The 16,218-nt window shown below is 39.7% G+C and overlaps 2 protein-coding genes across 3 annotated transcripts in view; one reads left to right on the forward strand and one right to left on the reverse strand.

Moving 5' to 3' along the window:
- The window catches only part of fid (class I SAM-dependent methyltransferase fire dancer), a 67,046-nt gene that overhangs the window by 34,833 nt on the left and 15,995 nt on the right, over nt 1-16,218 (reverse strand). The window lies entirely within an intron of this gene.
- Nucleotides 1-16,218, forward strand: part of LOC110833336 (alpha-N-acetylgalactosaminidase) — a 100,808-nt gene that overhangs the window by 4,273 nt on the left and 80,317 nt on the right. Inside the window, exon 2 of the mRNA XM_022071301.2 lies at nt 11,403-11,472. The gene's annotated coding sequence lies outside the window, so the exon portion shown is untranslated. The remainder of the gene's footprint in view (nt 1-11,402; nt 11,473-16,218) is intronic.

The raw sequence follows: 16,218 nt of genomic DNA on the forward strand, positions 1-16,218 counted from the left end.
TTAAATATGTGTAAGGATTACAGTTTATCATGAGACCGATGGCTTTATAATGAGAGGTCGGCGGCCTATCTGCGTCTTCCCGGAAAACTAACTTTGATATTTTACAAGGCCTGAATCATTTATCGAATTTTCACTAATTTAAGTTTCAGATGCGTATAAAATATCTTCTTCGTAACATTTCTAGCAATGCGTTTCTTACCCAGAAATGGTGTCTTGCGCTTGTGCAGGACTCCGCCATTAGTTAGCTTTTTGGTTGGTTGGATGGTGGGAGTTTGTGATTTTTCACATTCCACGAGATAGCCCTTGGAGCAGTCACCTCTTTGTTGGATTTTTCTGTGTTGTTAAGCGGCCCTTAGGTACTTTAGAACACGGCTGCCATAACCAACCCAGATGTCCCTAGCTCGCCACAGTGACATAGGAATGCCGTCTTCAAGACACACTTTCACTGATTGTGATCTCTGAATCCATTAACAAACCGAGAACATTTAGCCACAATAGCGCAGATTGGTGAGCATGGCAGTGTGAAAATTACAAACGCATTGCTTTAACTATGGTGACCGTCACATAATTGCATGCCTCGAGGTCACAGAAAAATCATACAACGTTGCAACACGGACAGCGGAGACCACGTGAGTGAAGAAAACTCTGAACTTGCACCGTAGCGAAGAAGGTTCATAATATTCACAGCAGCGCGGCACCGGTCCTTATATTAAGCCAGATAGATCCAATCCACACCCACCTACTCTGTTTCCCAAATGTCAATTTTTAGGTGTGCTACACGTTTTAATGTAGCCTAAGCAAAGAAAACTTCCCATTTCATTGCATCATCGGTTAAGCTTGTTACAACGGTGACGTGTTATTGCAAAAGTTACCTTGGGTGTCATTGTTTTGATACTATTGTTGCCCTGCTGACATCGCCCGTGTTGTGACGTGAAGCATGCCTTTTAAATATTTGTGTTCACCAAAGATTACACAATTACAGTATTCTAAAAAAGTGTTCTGTCTATGCCTAGGTCTTTCAAGTTATCCCTCTTTCCTTCATGTTTAGCAGCGAAATGTTTATGCGCTTTTCTCGTCTAGTCCACGCACGCTGTAAGACCTTAGCGTCTCATCGTCCCCAATTTGATCATCTTAAATAATACTTGGCGAAGTGTACAAACTATGGACCTTATTATGGAGTTTCCTCCAGCTCCAGAAGGAAGGGTACAGCCATGTAATAACAATGAAAAGGCCACGCAAGGCTGTCCCATTGCACAGGCGTTGTGAATGAATGAACGGACGTCGAAATCGATACCAACGTCAGCGTTCGTGATCGAACAAGTCACGTGACATTCCAAACACCTGTTGTCACATTTTGTACATTCCACACTCTGTCAGAAATTACTGCAGTGATATTTACGGGCTTTGAACCGCAGTCACTGCAAAGTCACAGCCGAAACATTACTCTTTTTGACATGTCCTTACCGCAAGAAACAAACTGAGCTCACCATTCGAGGATTTGTCTGTCTGTAATGTTTCATTTCCTAAAACTACTGAATGGCTTTCTACCAAATTTAGTAATAGGAAGGATCAACGCTTAAACGTATTAATTACCGTGTTTAAAAGAGCCCGCCACTGGTACCTATCCTTCGCCAGATGAATCCACTCCATACCACCCCAATATATTTATCTAAGATCCATTTTAATATTATCATTCCACGTTCGTCCAGGTCTTCATAGTGATCTCTTTCCTTCTGGTCTGCCCACTAAAACTCTGTATGCATTTCTCTTCGCTCCCATGCGGGCCACATGCCCTGCTCATCTCATTTTCCTTGACTTGATCAGTCTAATTATATTTGGTGAGGAGTACAACGTATGAAGTTCCTCATTATGCAACTTTGAATATTTCGTGTGTGCTCTTCAACTGGATAACGTATTGTAAACCAGCGTGAAGTGAGCACGTCTTAGGAAGGTAGTTTACAAAATAACGAAAATAGGTGGATTTGTGTGGTGTTTTGTGATATACGAGTAGTATATGTGTTGACAGTTCACTCAGCTTTCATAAAGTTAACATGTGTGAGAAACAATTATAGTTATCATGCATTTTTTTGAGTATTATTTCTCTTGATTGTTTGGGACCGCTTTCGGTTTGAATAACACATCACTTTTCGTAATGTACATCAGCAGTTTGTTTTAATAAAGTGTTAAGGATAATGTTAGGACTTTGTAATCATGAATTATACGATTATAGGAATATTGAATTATTTCGTGATTCATGATATCTTGTAGCATTGATAGAATATTTATATCAGACCTGAGTGAAAGATAATATTGTTATAGAATATTTATATAGTGTTTAAATAATTACCAGCTCTAGTTCAAGGAGATGAATAGAGGTATCTTACAGACGTACGTATTCAGGATGTGGTCTGGTACAGGATAAGTTAGGTTAGGTTTCTGTGGCGTTGAAACTTCAACACGATTAATCGCAATTGAAAAATATGTTTCTCTGAAACTTTGATGTACCTAAAAGTCAACACTCCGTCACGAACTAGAACATTGTCCTCTTAATCGCAGTGAGAACCAGAATTACATGGATTTTGCTATCTCAGTAGCCGTCCCAATGGCTTTCGTGTCTTGTTTTCAAACTGCGAGGTCTACTGTAATTTATTCTTTGCTGGTTCAGACGCACTTCCAGAAACTAATATGGCCTTCGATGGTGAGTAGGTGCAGATAGTAAATGAAGCGGCTGAGACCTATTTTGGGTTTTTGCCACGGTGTTCAGAGGCTAAATCGATTGAAACCACAGACAATATTAGTATAGTCTGTGAGCTCGCCGAGATACGAACAGGATCCAAACCCTGAGCGTCACGTGCCCGGTCGATATTTCGTTCTATGAATTGGACAGTGATACAGACAAGGTATATACGGCTCCTTTGTATCTTAGCTATACAGTAAATAAAGATTCGCTATTGGAGCCATGTAGGTTAAGATGATGGCATTGTTTTATCAACAAACCGAGTCTTAGAGCGTAAAGATTAAATACCTATGTATGTTATAATTTAATGCTCACGGCCATTAAATGTGTCAGAAACTTTGATCACGCTGAAGAGACTTATAAACACCAAATCTGTTAATGCAGTGACGTCATCAAAAAGGGGCGGCGACTGTCGTTGCCAACGGCAACAAAAATCTGACGTGAAGACGAATTTTCATTTCGTATGAGGAGATTGATGATGCTTTGTTCATATCCTTATGTTATGGAGGTATAAAAAAGCATATGTGATTCACATCATGGCTTGCCATCCTGTTATTGAATTTAAGAACAGTTTTTTGCTTCTATCTGTAATAATTTTTTTTCGATCCGAAAACATGAAATCTTTTTCAGTATCATATCTGATAAATAACAAGAAAAATATGAAATTGTAATTAATTTAACACATATGGTGATACTAGCTCTAAAAGGGTTTTCTTATGCATCATTGATAAATGTGTGCCTACGAAACATCGGGAAAATGGTTAATATTCTTATGTCGTATTTTGAGGTTTCGTAAATTGCATCAGGAATTCCAAACAAATGCTTAGAAAAAAATCAAAACCGCTTCCTTCATCCACGGCAGTTACTTGTTAGCGAATATTACGTCATTCTTCTGCTACTGATGGCCAACATATAAAGTGGCTACTCCAGCATGTTTACATCGGGATTAAACTAAAATAAAACTGGGACTGTTTTATGACTCGCATTTATGTGCCTCGACCAGGAGAAAATATAATTCTCCGCTTTTGTTTGCATTTGAAACCTGGACTATAAACGAGACAGATGCCCAAAAAATGGAAGCGGCTCAACTTACATTCTTAAGACCATTATTAGGCGTTACAGTTCTGGGCCGTCAAAGGAACTCAGAGACGCGGAACAGATTGAAAGTGAACAACACATTAGAAGACTAAATATTATCAGAAAAAAATTGAACTAATGGACAGAAATTAGCCCTCCACTACTACCCTCTGGGATGACTGGTTGGGGGGGACCTAGACGCAGATTGAAAAACCAACAACATCTTGATCTTTAATGGAACGTGTCGAGACGTAAGCATTGATTATGTTCTTGATGATGATGTTTACATTCGGTTTGAAGTAAGAGAGAATGGATATTAGTGTAAAAGGTTCGTTGAAATTGAACGGGGATTTTTTTTCGTATCTTCATGTTGTAACCGCCTTTTTGTTTCGTTTATCTCCCTCGTACCTCCATCTTCTCACCTTCATTTTCCCGTATTTTCCCTGCTCTTTCATATTAGAACAAAAATAAACACATTCGTGCTACACACTACGTTATATCAACGTTGTTGTCCGCGTTACAAGTATTTCTAAAGCTGACAATATGTAGCAGTACAAAGTAGAGCATTTTGCCATCTAGTGTCAGTATTGAGGACGTTAATACCTCGAAGAGGTAGCAATCAAGCAACCATCAAACTGGCATTAACAGAACAGATAATGGAAAAGGGACTGGGGAGGAGGCGATACGGTCCCTGCATTCGACTGGGAAAACTGGTGGGGGGGGGGGGGGGGAGACTACAAAAAGTCGTCAGTCAGTATAAATCCTCCGACCCAGATGTGAAATGGACATCTCCCAAATACGTATTAGACGGGGTCCGCAGTGGCCGCGCGGTCGTTGGGACCGTGGATTCGAATCCCACTCAAGCCATGGATGTTTGTCGGCGTTTTTCTGTGTTGTGCTGTCCTCTTTACAGCCAGAGGCCTTGCGACGGGCCGATCCCTCGTCCAAGGAGTCCTACCGAATGTCTATAGATCGATCCAACGAAATGTTGGGACCCGCAGTGCTCAGGCACCTGAAGAACGGGTCGTTCCCAGTATCCAGTACGTATTAGACTCATTACCGCTTGAGCTAACGTTCTTGGTGCGGTGCCATGAAATGGTTCGATATTCTACAGACAGAGCTGAGAAGGAGTCCTTTCAGAAAACTGTGTGGAGACTCGTCTTCGTCTTGCTCTGTGTCCCATACCAACCCTTCGCATTCTGGAGTCAAGTATTTCATTCGATAACCTCCCAACTTTTGTAAATAAAAACCAAATATGGAATCTCACAAAACAGAACTGCATGTACGGAAATTATATGTATATGAACAGGGAGTTCTCTCCAAAACATAAACAATACGGAATTGCATAACGCAGAATAGTGAACGTAGTTTCGGAACATTTTGTAATTGCGCAGTTTTAATTGACTAAATGTCAGGGATTTGATTTTAATTTGTTTGTTGTTAAATGAGTTCTGCTGTCAGGCTGTCATTTTATGTCAGACTGTAACTCCGATTAGATTTCAGACTTCCTTTTATTCAAGATAAATGCACTGGTTATACGCTCTCTTCCTTATCCATCACAGCTAAAAGTAACAGTCATGTATCAAATGAAAGTATCCGCTTCTCACACCGGTAGCATGCTAGTTAGCTAGGCGCCATGTTACGACGCCATCTCAAGCCGTTATCAAGTCATCTCAGCATTATACAAAATGGTAATAAATCTTGTGTTACACGCTAACACGGTTGAACCTTGGGTAATCGAGAAAAATTTAAATTGTCACCCTGGTGTTTGTGAGGCGAATTAATGCTTTGCTGCTGGTTTCAGTTACTTGTGGTCAGTTTATGTCGGTGAAATGTTGAATTTATCCACAGTGTGGCATTGACACCCATCGATTGCGTTTCGATCGACTGCTGTGGGAAACCGGTCCAGCCAGGCCATTTTATTTCTCTAACAGTGTGACGTGGGAAACAATTGGTTTCAAATCTCAGCTGTGTATAAAACGTGATTCCTCAATACATGTTCTTTTGTATGGGTGTTAAATTTGGCTTCATTGATACAAAACGTAGAGTTCATGCCGATAAAATTATACCATCATGTAGCCTGCTTTATACAGGGTTATTCATAATTTCCTGACACATAACAAAAAATCGATAGACTTCAATGGTGCAAAGGATGGTAACATAGGACATGCCGATAGAAAGATAAACCCTCCAAGTTTATTTTACATACCTCATAAATGTTCAATAACCATGCGCTGCTTCGTTGGCCACCCCGATCACCTGACCTGACGCTATGTGTTTTTTCTTATGGGGGTACGTTAACGACCAGGTCCTTGTACCGCCTCTGCCGCGGGATATGCCTGAGCTGCGAAGACGAATCATCGTTGCCATCTCACAAATCGATCGTAACATGCTGCAGCTGGTAAGGGCGGAAATGGATTATCGGCTTGAAGTCTGCCGCGTCACAAAGGGCGGACACATAGGCCACTTATGAGGTATGTAAACTAAATTTTTAGAGTTTCTCTTTCTGTCGGTATGTCCTATGTTACCATCCATTGCATCATTCAAGTCTAGCGATTTTTTGTAATGTGTCAGGGAATTATGAATAACCCTGTACTTGGTATTCTTCATCTTGTATAGACGATTAAATCAAGGAATTTCGTATCGCAGTATCATGGAGGAAACAGGATATCAACAAAGAATATGTTACAGAATCCTAATTGGTTCATGATAAGACACATGATCACAACAAGGAACTTCTTGAATATCTGAACTAAAATCGACAGGTGTACCAAGGAGGGAGGTCCTTATCCAAGAAATCGTTGAGTTTTTGTTACATTTATCTGAGTGAATGGGGCTCCTGATTCAAATTATAGAGGTTTCTGGGTTCGAATCCCAGTGCAGTCCCTCTGACCATGTGTTCTAAATGTCAGTCAGTTCCACAGCATGATATTTTCCAAAGAGAATTTCCCACATTCTGAAGCCGAATGTTGAAATCGCTACATAAAAGACGAATATTAGTACCTCTCTTGTGTACGTATGGTCAAATAAAGGATAATTAGATGGATAGGACATGTGAAACATGATAAAACCTTAAGAGAAAAGAAAAAAGACACTTGGAAGTAGGAGTGGGTGGGAGGATAATGTTAAAATGAATCTGGTAAGAGGATGTGTACTGCTTTCATCTACTCAGCATATGGACCAGTAAGCACTATAGTGAACTTTCGGGCTCCATAGAAGACGACTGTTATTAATGTAATTTTATGTTGGAGAATAATGTTCTGAAGAGAATTTTTGAATCCAAAAATGACGAAGCAATGCAAAAATGAAAAACTTTTCGTGACGAGGAACTTTGATAATTTGTAACCTGCACTTCACGCTTTGTTGCTAGTGTCATGAGAGAGAGAGAGCAAGGATCTCTGAAACGTTGGTAACCGTCTATAAGACTTCACGGCGCTCTGCAACCCAGAAGTCAACCACCTTCGGACTCATCGCCGTGAAAACTTCAAATCATACCGGATTTAATTGTTTCACAATAAGATCCAAACGCTGGATTTCGTGATAACGGTGTCAATCCTTGCAGAGAACTGACTGTCCCGTTAGATTTATTCAAGATAGACGCTAGCTGGTCAATGACACAGTGAAAATTATCGTGCTATTATTTACTGACACTATTTCAGTTACAAGGGATTTGGAGGGCAAGCGACAATAATTCATCACTTGCAACAAGGGACTGTTGATATATCAGAGATGAAACACATATTCCGGGCAGAGAATCGAACCCGAGATCTTCAGACTACAAACCACTTACGATTCTATCACTTTCCCCGTGTATTTCAAACGTCATAAAGAAAGAAGCAGCAAATGACAAGAAAGTGGACACGAATGTGTCAGATGATTTGAGTAATGTGTAGTTTAGTTCGAGTCTCACACAGACTTCGTTCTATTGGCCAGTAACAGTCTACAGAGTTATGACGTATTGTAGACCCTGCGCAGTGAAAGTCCGTTCTTTAAACAGGTTACTGTCGCTTCTGGCAAAAAAAAGTTAGCTCACGCACCAATCAAATGTACGCAAATAGAAAAATTCCCCATCTTTCTTTCGTGATATTCGCTGTCCAGTATTCCTGACGAGATTGAGATATGAATTTATAGATTATCGACAGTTTTCCTGTTCGAGTTTTTTGCGTTGCGGGCAAAGTTATTAAAATTATTTTTAATTGGGAGGTCATGATTGTTGGTTATGTGCATTTTAATAGTGCAAATTGAAACAAACGAAAGTAGTGAGGTACCTTCAGTCCATAATATGACTAATGTAGGCTAATTACGAACATAACTGCATGCGTATAGTGAATTAAGAATTCAGAGTAATCGATAGTGTAACAGCTGTAGATATGAGCAAACAACTTGACGCGTGGGTGATTTCACAATTCCAGGAAGACGTTGGTGATGAGACACCTTGTATCAGATATGCAAACCCTTCCTTGCCATGAAGAACGTACTTTAGGACTTCTTAATGACAAATAGGGTAATGTAGGCGAAATATATTTTGTACTTCAGTACTGGCGCCAGAAAAAGATTGAGGGAACATTGGTCAAGATCTTTTTCAATTGATTAAGAAATGACAGATCGATCAGTATTTAAAATCTTGTAAAATTACATCGAGAGTAATAAATTTCTTCATGGGTGACCGTTTGGTACCACCATATATTCACATTTAATTTTTGCTTAATAAGCCTTTAGTCCAAAGTATTAGGAAATCCTTAGAAGCCTATTTTTCTGGAATCTTCTTTTTGCGACCAATTTATTTAGGAGTGAGCCTTTTTAGAAATATTAGATTCGATTTGAGCTTCACGTAAAATGAGGCTTACAGTATACTGATATATGCTAAATATAATGACATTTCATTAAGTGATCTCGGATATTATACACTTGAACAGATCAAGAAGACAGAAATGTTTCCTCATTAAATTGTAACTTTATATCATTCAAAGCGAAGGAGGGCATTTTACACAAGAAGATTGTAGTGGAAAGTGACGCAACGTAATTGTGCTCCATTCTGTCCCTTCATTCATTGAACCTCAGTCACGTGGGTGAACTCGATCGAGATTTCTTGGAATCTCTTCCCTCGTGGACGAATGGCGTCTGAACCCGCTATTCCGTTACACGTATCAGTTTCTGTTGATTGTCACATCCATTAAAATTAGTATTTTTATGCAAATTTTCCCCTTTCAAATGCAGCGTAGGCGTCACGCCACGTGGAGCCTTTCTGACCGTAGTAACATGCTGATCACGAACCGTGAGATTCCTGGAAAGCCTTCAGTTACAACCGGGCCGGATACCTTCCACTTTAGAGACAAATTTCACAGGACTAAAAGAGTGGGTTTTTTGATTATTATTGTTTTGTTTTACTTGTCTTGAATCTATACGCGTCCTCTTAAGGTAATCGCTGTGAGTGACTTAGGTTTCAAACCAATATTTGATGTAAAAAGGGAATAAATACACTGATTTAGTCAAAACTATGAAAAATTCAGATTGCATATTTTATTGACCGCAGTACAGCCTATTTGAAAGTGTGATTGACGACGATTTCTCAACTGCTTATACCAACAAATGAAATGATAAGATAGTCATGAATCATGATAATATAGACATTTGCATGGAGGACGTCTTTGAATCTCGTAAAGTGAAGGTACTATCTGGGCATTCACCTGGACAGACTGAGGAAGAGCACAGGCTTCAGCGAAGATAATTAGTAACCCGATGACTCTCAAACCGAGCACATGAAGAGGGACAGTGGATTAACAAAGTCAATCAACTTTGCTACCTGCGACGTTTGCACACACGCCTATATAACATGATTGACACTATTTTATATTCTTGAAGTCCTGGGTTCGAATATCACTCCGGGGAAAGGTTATATTATTGAGATTTGAATGTTTTACTTGAACTTTCACACAGTTTTTGGTTACCCCTATAAATCTACGGCCAGTTCCAATTTATTTCCAGTTTATTTAATGACGCTACCGGAAGTTCACATCATATAATGTCAAATTTTAGGATCATTAATGAAGAGTGGACTGGAGAGTATGTGGGAAAAATCTTTCGTGGCCATATTCTAGCATTTACCTATATTAACGGAGTAAATTTATGACAACCCTTAATATAGCTGGTCTCCGGGCCGAGATGTGAACCCGGCCCAACCCAAAGATGGCGGTCAGACAAGCGATGAGACTCATAACAGAGACCACAGGTCTTAACCTTGGCAAAAAAGGGAGGAATGAGGAGAAATCGTTTCCTCTTCTCTTATATTCTCTCTTCTCTTCTATCCGCTTTCCATCTCTTCCGATGTCGTCTCCTCGCTTCTCTTCACTTACATCTCTCTTTCATTCTCTCTTCTCCTGTCTGCTCTCTCCTTCCCTTGTCTTCTCTTTTGTTTTTTCTTTCTTCTCTTATATTCGCTCTCCAACTCTTCCCTTGTCGTCTCCTCGCTTCTCTTTTCTTTTCTTCTCTTATATTTCCTTCTCTTGTCTTCTCTTTTTCTTTTCTCTCATCTCTTCTATTCGCTTTCCACCTCTTCCCTTGTCGTCTCCCCGTTTCTCTTCACCTTCATCTCTCTTTTATTCTCCTTTCTTCTCCTCTCTTTCCTTCTCTTTTGTTCTCCCCCCTTCTCGTAACTGACCTCGCTTCTTCTCCTCTCCTCTCCTCTCCTCTCCTCTCCTCACTACTCCCTTGGTCAAAGTCTGCCAGAGTCCCAGAGCAGATCTGAACTTCTGACATGTATGGTAGTAAATCGGAAGAGGGCGTGTCCGCAACAAGCGAAACACATGCAAGCATCACCGGAACGGGAAAGGAGCCTCCCAAGTGTACGATGGAGCCGGTCCAGTCCGGTCCGGTTCCAGTTAAACTAGTTCATTAGTCGATTGTGGTATTTTCATGGAAGAACAGGACACGAGACATTCGTGATGTGTCACTCCTACTAAGCCGATTAATTAAATTTCCAAGAAGGTTAGAAAGTTTAAATCATATTACAAATAAACTGGTTTTATATATCTACGTTGGGAGTTAACTATTATTTGACCATTATTAACTCGAAAATAATTTGGTGGATGACGAAAATTACTACTGTCTGCTGCATAATGCATAATTTATGTAAAAATAATAACCCTAGCAAGAAAGTTATTAGGAACTGTGTGTGTCTGACATTTTGGAGCTCACCCAACGTGTGGGTTAATTATATCGATTCTCTCTTTCTTTCTTCGTTCTTCAATTCTTTATTGAATCAGCTAATTTATGTATTTCCATATTCTGAAATTTGTGTCCAAGCAATAATGACAAGCCGTTTTCATCCATGGTGGCCACAGATTGTATTAACCCTTCATGCTGTTCTATCAATGGCAAAAATCTTTCATTGCAACTGATGATGATCCGGAATATAACCGCTGAATCATGTCTCCGAGCCAGTCCGGCGTGGTATTCCACTAATAGCGTGATAAATTTCGAAAGTAATTAGGTTCTGTATCGATCCATTTATATAGAGTTATACGTTTTGTGGTCAGTCCATCTAATTCCTATCTAATAATATTTAATAATACTTCATCTTCGTTTCCAGGATTTCGTTTCTTTGATTTGCAACATTTCATTTACCTGTTCTACTACGTAAGGTTCTCCGTTCTGATTTGGTAAGTAACGAGATGTTTCTTTATTTTATTTTGTATTTATATGTACGTTTTCAAGTGCATGCTCTTGATTCAGATAACCTCGTGGATTCTTTAAAAAACACTTGATGTTGTTGGTCACAAATAAGCAAATATTATTACAGTAAACCGACCTTCACTACTGTCAATACGTGTACCAGTTACCCTTAACAAAAACCATCCACTGGTGAGATCCCCGCAGCAAGGAAGTACTATGGCGGCAGGTGATGTGAGCACGTGATATGATGAGATTTGAGATTCTCGCGCCAGATGTCAGTATTTGTATTCTGGGTAATCACGCCATGTGGAATTCTGGGTAGATAACCAACGATTCGGAAGAAATGTCTCAGACTGTCTGGTAGTCTAGTGGGGCCGCCACTGAGGGTACAAACCAGGGCGGGCAGCAGATGTTATTGATCGCTCTACTCGATGGTAACACTGCTCAGCGCTGGTCAGACCATGTAAACACAAACTCAGCGGTAACGCTGTTGTCTCTCTTTCTGGAGGAACCCAGTTCAATGTCCTGTCTGATCCTCATGTTGGTTCACATCAGTTTCTCCAAGAAATCGACCAACTCCATGGTTTTCCTCCGCATGTCAAGAAATGTTTTACGTAACACGTAGGTCTAGGTCCATTACCGTGGTCATGAGAGGTCCCCACCGAACCACATCTTGAACCTTATGAATCGAGTTCATCCTCACTGTAACCATTTTCTTCGGATCCATTTTATGCTATCCTCCCACCTGCGCCTATATTTTCGGATGATCTATTTCATTCAGGTGTTCCATTCAGAATTTTGTAGGAATTTCTCATCTTCCCCATGCTTCAGTTTTACTCATAATTACATAAAATATTGAACCACACTTAAGAACAACAACATGTTTTTGCAAACACAGAATATTCTAGTATAAAATATGTTAAAGATTTCGTTTGTTTATGGTTCTTTTTACGACGTTGTAGGATTGCGTATATGATTCTTGGTAAGACTGGCTTATGTAAACAACGAATTAAGTTTGACTTAAGCCATTCTTACCAACTATCATAGACGCATAGTAAAATGATAAGATTATCAGTTATTAATGAATAGAAAAATACATGTGAGAGGCGTTATCGCGACATGAAATAATGTAAGAAGATGACTGTCTTCTGGGTTTTTGCGCCGTGTAGTTTGGTAGAAGTTTACCGACATTTCAGAGGTCCTTGCTGCCTCTATCATCAGGGCGATGAGATCCTACATGAAATAAGGTCCTTTCCAAAAAGTGGCCATGAGGAGGACTCTGGAATCCCACGAAAGCCCTCAACCAGGATAGCGGGGAACTAGGTCAAGATTTGTACCTGGAAACTCCAGATTACGAGGCTGGAATGTTTTCTACTCAATCAAATGACGTTTGATTGTCATCATAGACGCCTGCATTTACAGTTTAGTGGTTATGCATCACGACAAAAGAAGCCAATCAACATTTATGTGAGACCATGACACAAGCGTTCAGTTTATTGCCTGCTCTTATGCAATCAAATGTGCATTACTGTGTTCACAGAATCCATCCATTGAACCTGTCCTGTGTCTCATTTGTGTTTTTATTTCACGACAGCAAAAATAGGGAGATGAAGAGCTAACAAAGTCGCAATCAGACTCGTTTCTGTATGTTAATTACAAAGACGAGAACTGGTTGTCCAAAGGTCACTTATTGAATAGCATTACGTACGTTAAAGCTCTCTTGACGTCATCATTGCGAAAATTAAATTTCCTCCCAGTTATAACCCATATGCAGAACTAATTAGAAGGCGTTGAATGCAGACACACAAATACGTCATGTCGTCTTCGACGCTGCGAAGCGTCTAGCCTGTGTCAGAGGCTCTTCAGGTGACTTGGATATGCTGTAACATGCCTTTAAGTGGAATCAAAATCGATACGACGCCAATATCGTATCAATCGACCACAATTACAAAACATGTTGGGCAAGCGATTCGTTTCTCGCTCGGCACACCGGAGTTTCAACAGAGGTTCTACATAGTCTACCTTGGTCCTTGCAGAGATGGGGGTCACAAGTGGCTGCGCGGTCTGAGGTGTGGGCCTTGTGCCGCTTGGGTTCGAATCCCACTCAAGCCATCGATGTTTGTCCGCGTTTTTCTGTGTTGTGCTGTCCTGTGTACAGGTAGAGGCCTTGCGAAGGGCCGATCCCTCGTCCAAGGAGTCCTACCGAATGTCTATAGATCGAACCAACGAAAAGTTGGGACCTGCAGTGCTCAGGCACTTGAAAAACGGGTCGTTCCCAGTATCCCCTTGCAGAGATGGCCATTGTATCTTCTCGTCCTTTAAAGCTCTCCGATCGTGATTTAATTTTACTCAATATTCGTAATCTGTACTTTACACGAAATATTAGGACGATCTTATGCGGGGGATGAGAGGAGCGTGGCATGTAGATCGCATTGGTAAGATGAGAAATATACATAGTTTTGGCCGGAAAGCCCAAAGGGAAATATCTAGATTTAGTTGAAAGGATAATATTACAACGGATATGGAATATCTGATGGGAGGCTGTGGATAGAATTAATGTGGCTCAGGATGTGGACTGGTGAACACGGTAACAAACCTTAGGGTACAATAAAAGGTGGGAAATTTCTTGGCTAGTTAAGTTACAGTAAGTTTCTTGAAAGGACTTTGTTATATTAAGCAAGTTCGTAGATAATGTTGTGTCAGTTGGAGAATCAAGCGTCAATTAACTTTTTTTAAATTAACAATCGTTAAAATTAATTAAGATTGGAATTTATTAAAAGTAATTTGTTTATTTTGCATTACACTTCGACGTGTTTGCATGCGCATGTTTTAATTCTACAATAGAAATGTGAAATTCGGCTCGGTGGGAGGGTATACAGGGATACCGGAAGCCGTGCTGAGCCTTGGACAGTAAGAGCTCTGAACGCGGGTTGTACGCCGCTTGGGGCATACGTCAGTGTCCGGGTCTTTTGTGCCATGTGAATGTGAAGGTAAAATCCTTGCGACAGTCTGGTTCTCTATTCAAGGATTCTTACTCTGAAGCCATAACTGTAGTCGGGTTTTGGTGTAAAACAGGAGAGAAATAAATAATCTTGTCCTTAGGTTTTCGCGCCCAAGTTGCAAAAAGAAGAAGAAGAACAAGAAATACCAGATGCTTCTGCATGCCACATGTGGAGCATATATAGTTATGTTGTAAAGTACGAATATGGTGACGCGAGAAAATATATGTATCGTTATTATCAAAGATATAAAACGTAGTCTTTACCATGTAGGGTTTTAGCCGATTTGTTTGACGTCTGGTTTTGAGACTATGGGTCTATGCCACTGAAACGCTATATGAGATATGAGGTTATCATTTTATGGATTTCATGGATTTTAACGTCTGTTTGACGTCACATTTGTTAAATGTGGTTTTGGCTGTCGATGTTTTTCGTCTGGGTAATAACGCTGCAAATGCAGATCGTTACCACTGCCGATGATCTACGTGTTATTTGTGTGTGTGTGTCCCATATACATTCATAAAGAACTTTGCTCGCTGGATGGGCCATTTTGTAGTGCGAGCAACAGACATTATCAGAAATAATACAGAAATATGCCTACATAAAGATACCAACGCTACGTAATGTAGAATCTTGAAACATTGTTTAGTAATACGTCTTAATAAATTGTGGAAATTTTGTTGAAATAATTGTGATTTTGGATTTAAAACAATAAGATTATTTATGTAAGATTTGAGGTTTTCACAGCGGTGAGTATGAATATTTCCGTTTTCTGGGTTGTTGCGCTGTGTAGTCTGGTCGATGTTTACCAACGTTTCAGAGGTCATACTGCCTCTGTCATCAGGACGATGACGGAGGCAATATGACCTCTGAAAGGTTGGTAAACATCGACCAGACTGCACAGCGCAACTACCCTGAAGGCAAAAATCTTCAGTAAGATTATTGCATAAAATTTGTAATTATTCTACAATATATGAAACAATCATTACAACTAGAGGTGTAATTATTCAATTTGATATGGAGATAAATAACAAACATAAGTAGGCCCACATACAATCCTTTATTGGAAACGTTTGTATGTTAAAACTTATGAATAGTATAACGTTTATAGGTTACATCAGAACTTCACAATACTAGAAGTTTTTGGTTTTGGAAATCACAGAAATGGATCAGTACGTTTTATAAATAAATATATTTCTATTATAAGGCGAAACACGTAGGTTATCAGGGAACACTATTTTATAACACTAATTCATTTTGGATATAACGCAATTGATCGCTTGAAACCAGGCATAAAGTTGTACACAGATGCATTATAGACAAAAGTGCTCAATTGGTTTTATACCCCTAAATTATTTAGGGACTCGACTGTAAATAACAATTTACAATTCCTGATAACGTCACTATATAAATATAAGCATTTTAATGAGAATAAATATCACAGTATCTTCCCAGAACTATGTTTAAGAATAACTAAAAAAAGGACATTTGCTAAACGTCCATTAAACTGAGACTTTATGATATATTTTACCGCGCCTGCATCACAAAATTATTTTAACCTGCCCCATTCCAATATTGTTTGAAATTGTGCTCGCTGTACCTGGGTGTAATTTAGGTCAAATAGGGATGCAGTGGTCCATGACCTGCGTTGTCTCTAGCATCACTCCCAAGTAACTGTGATAACGATCCGTGACCTACATTCCCTTTGCGGTATAGAAACTGTTGGGAGAATTT

The sequence above is a fragment of the Zootermopsis nevadensis genome, unplaced genomic scaffold, assembly GCF_977971745.1.
Source record: "Zootermopsis nevadensis isolate Lab colony 2312 unplaced genomic scaffold, Znev_1.0 Znev_ptg000012l, whole genome shotgun sequence".
NCBI lineage: Eukaryota > Metazoa > Arthropoda > Insecta > Blattodea > Termopsidae > Zootermopsis > Zootermopsis nevadensis.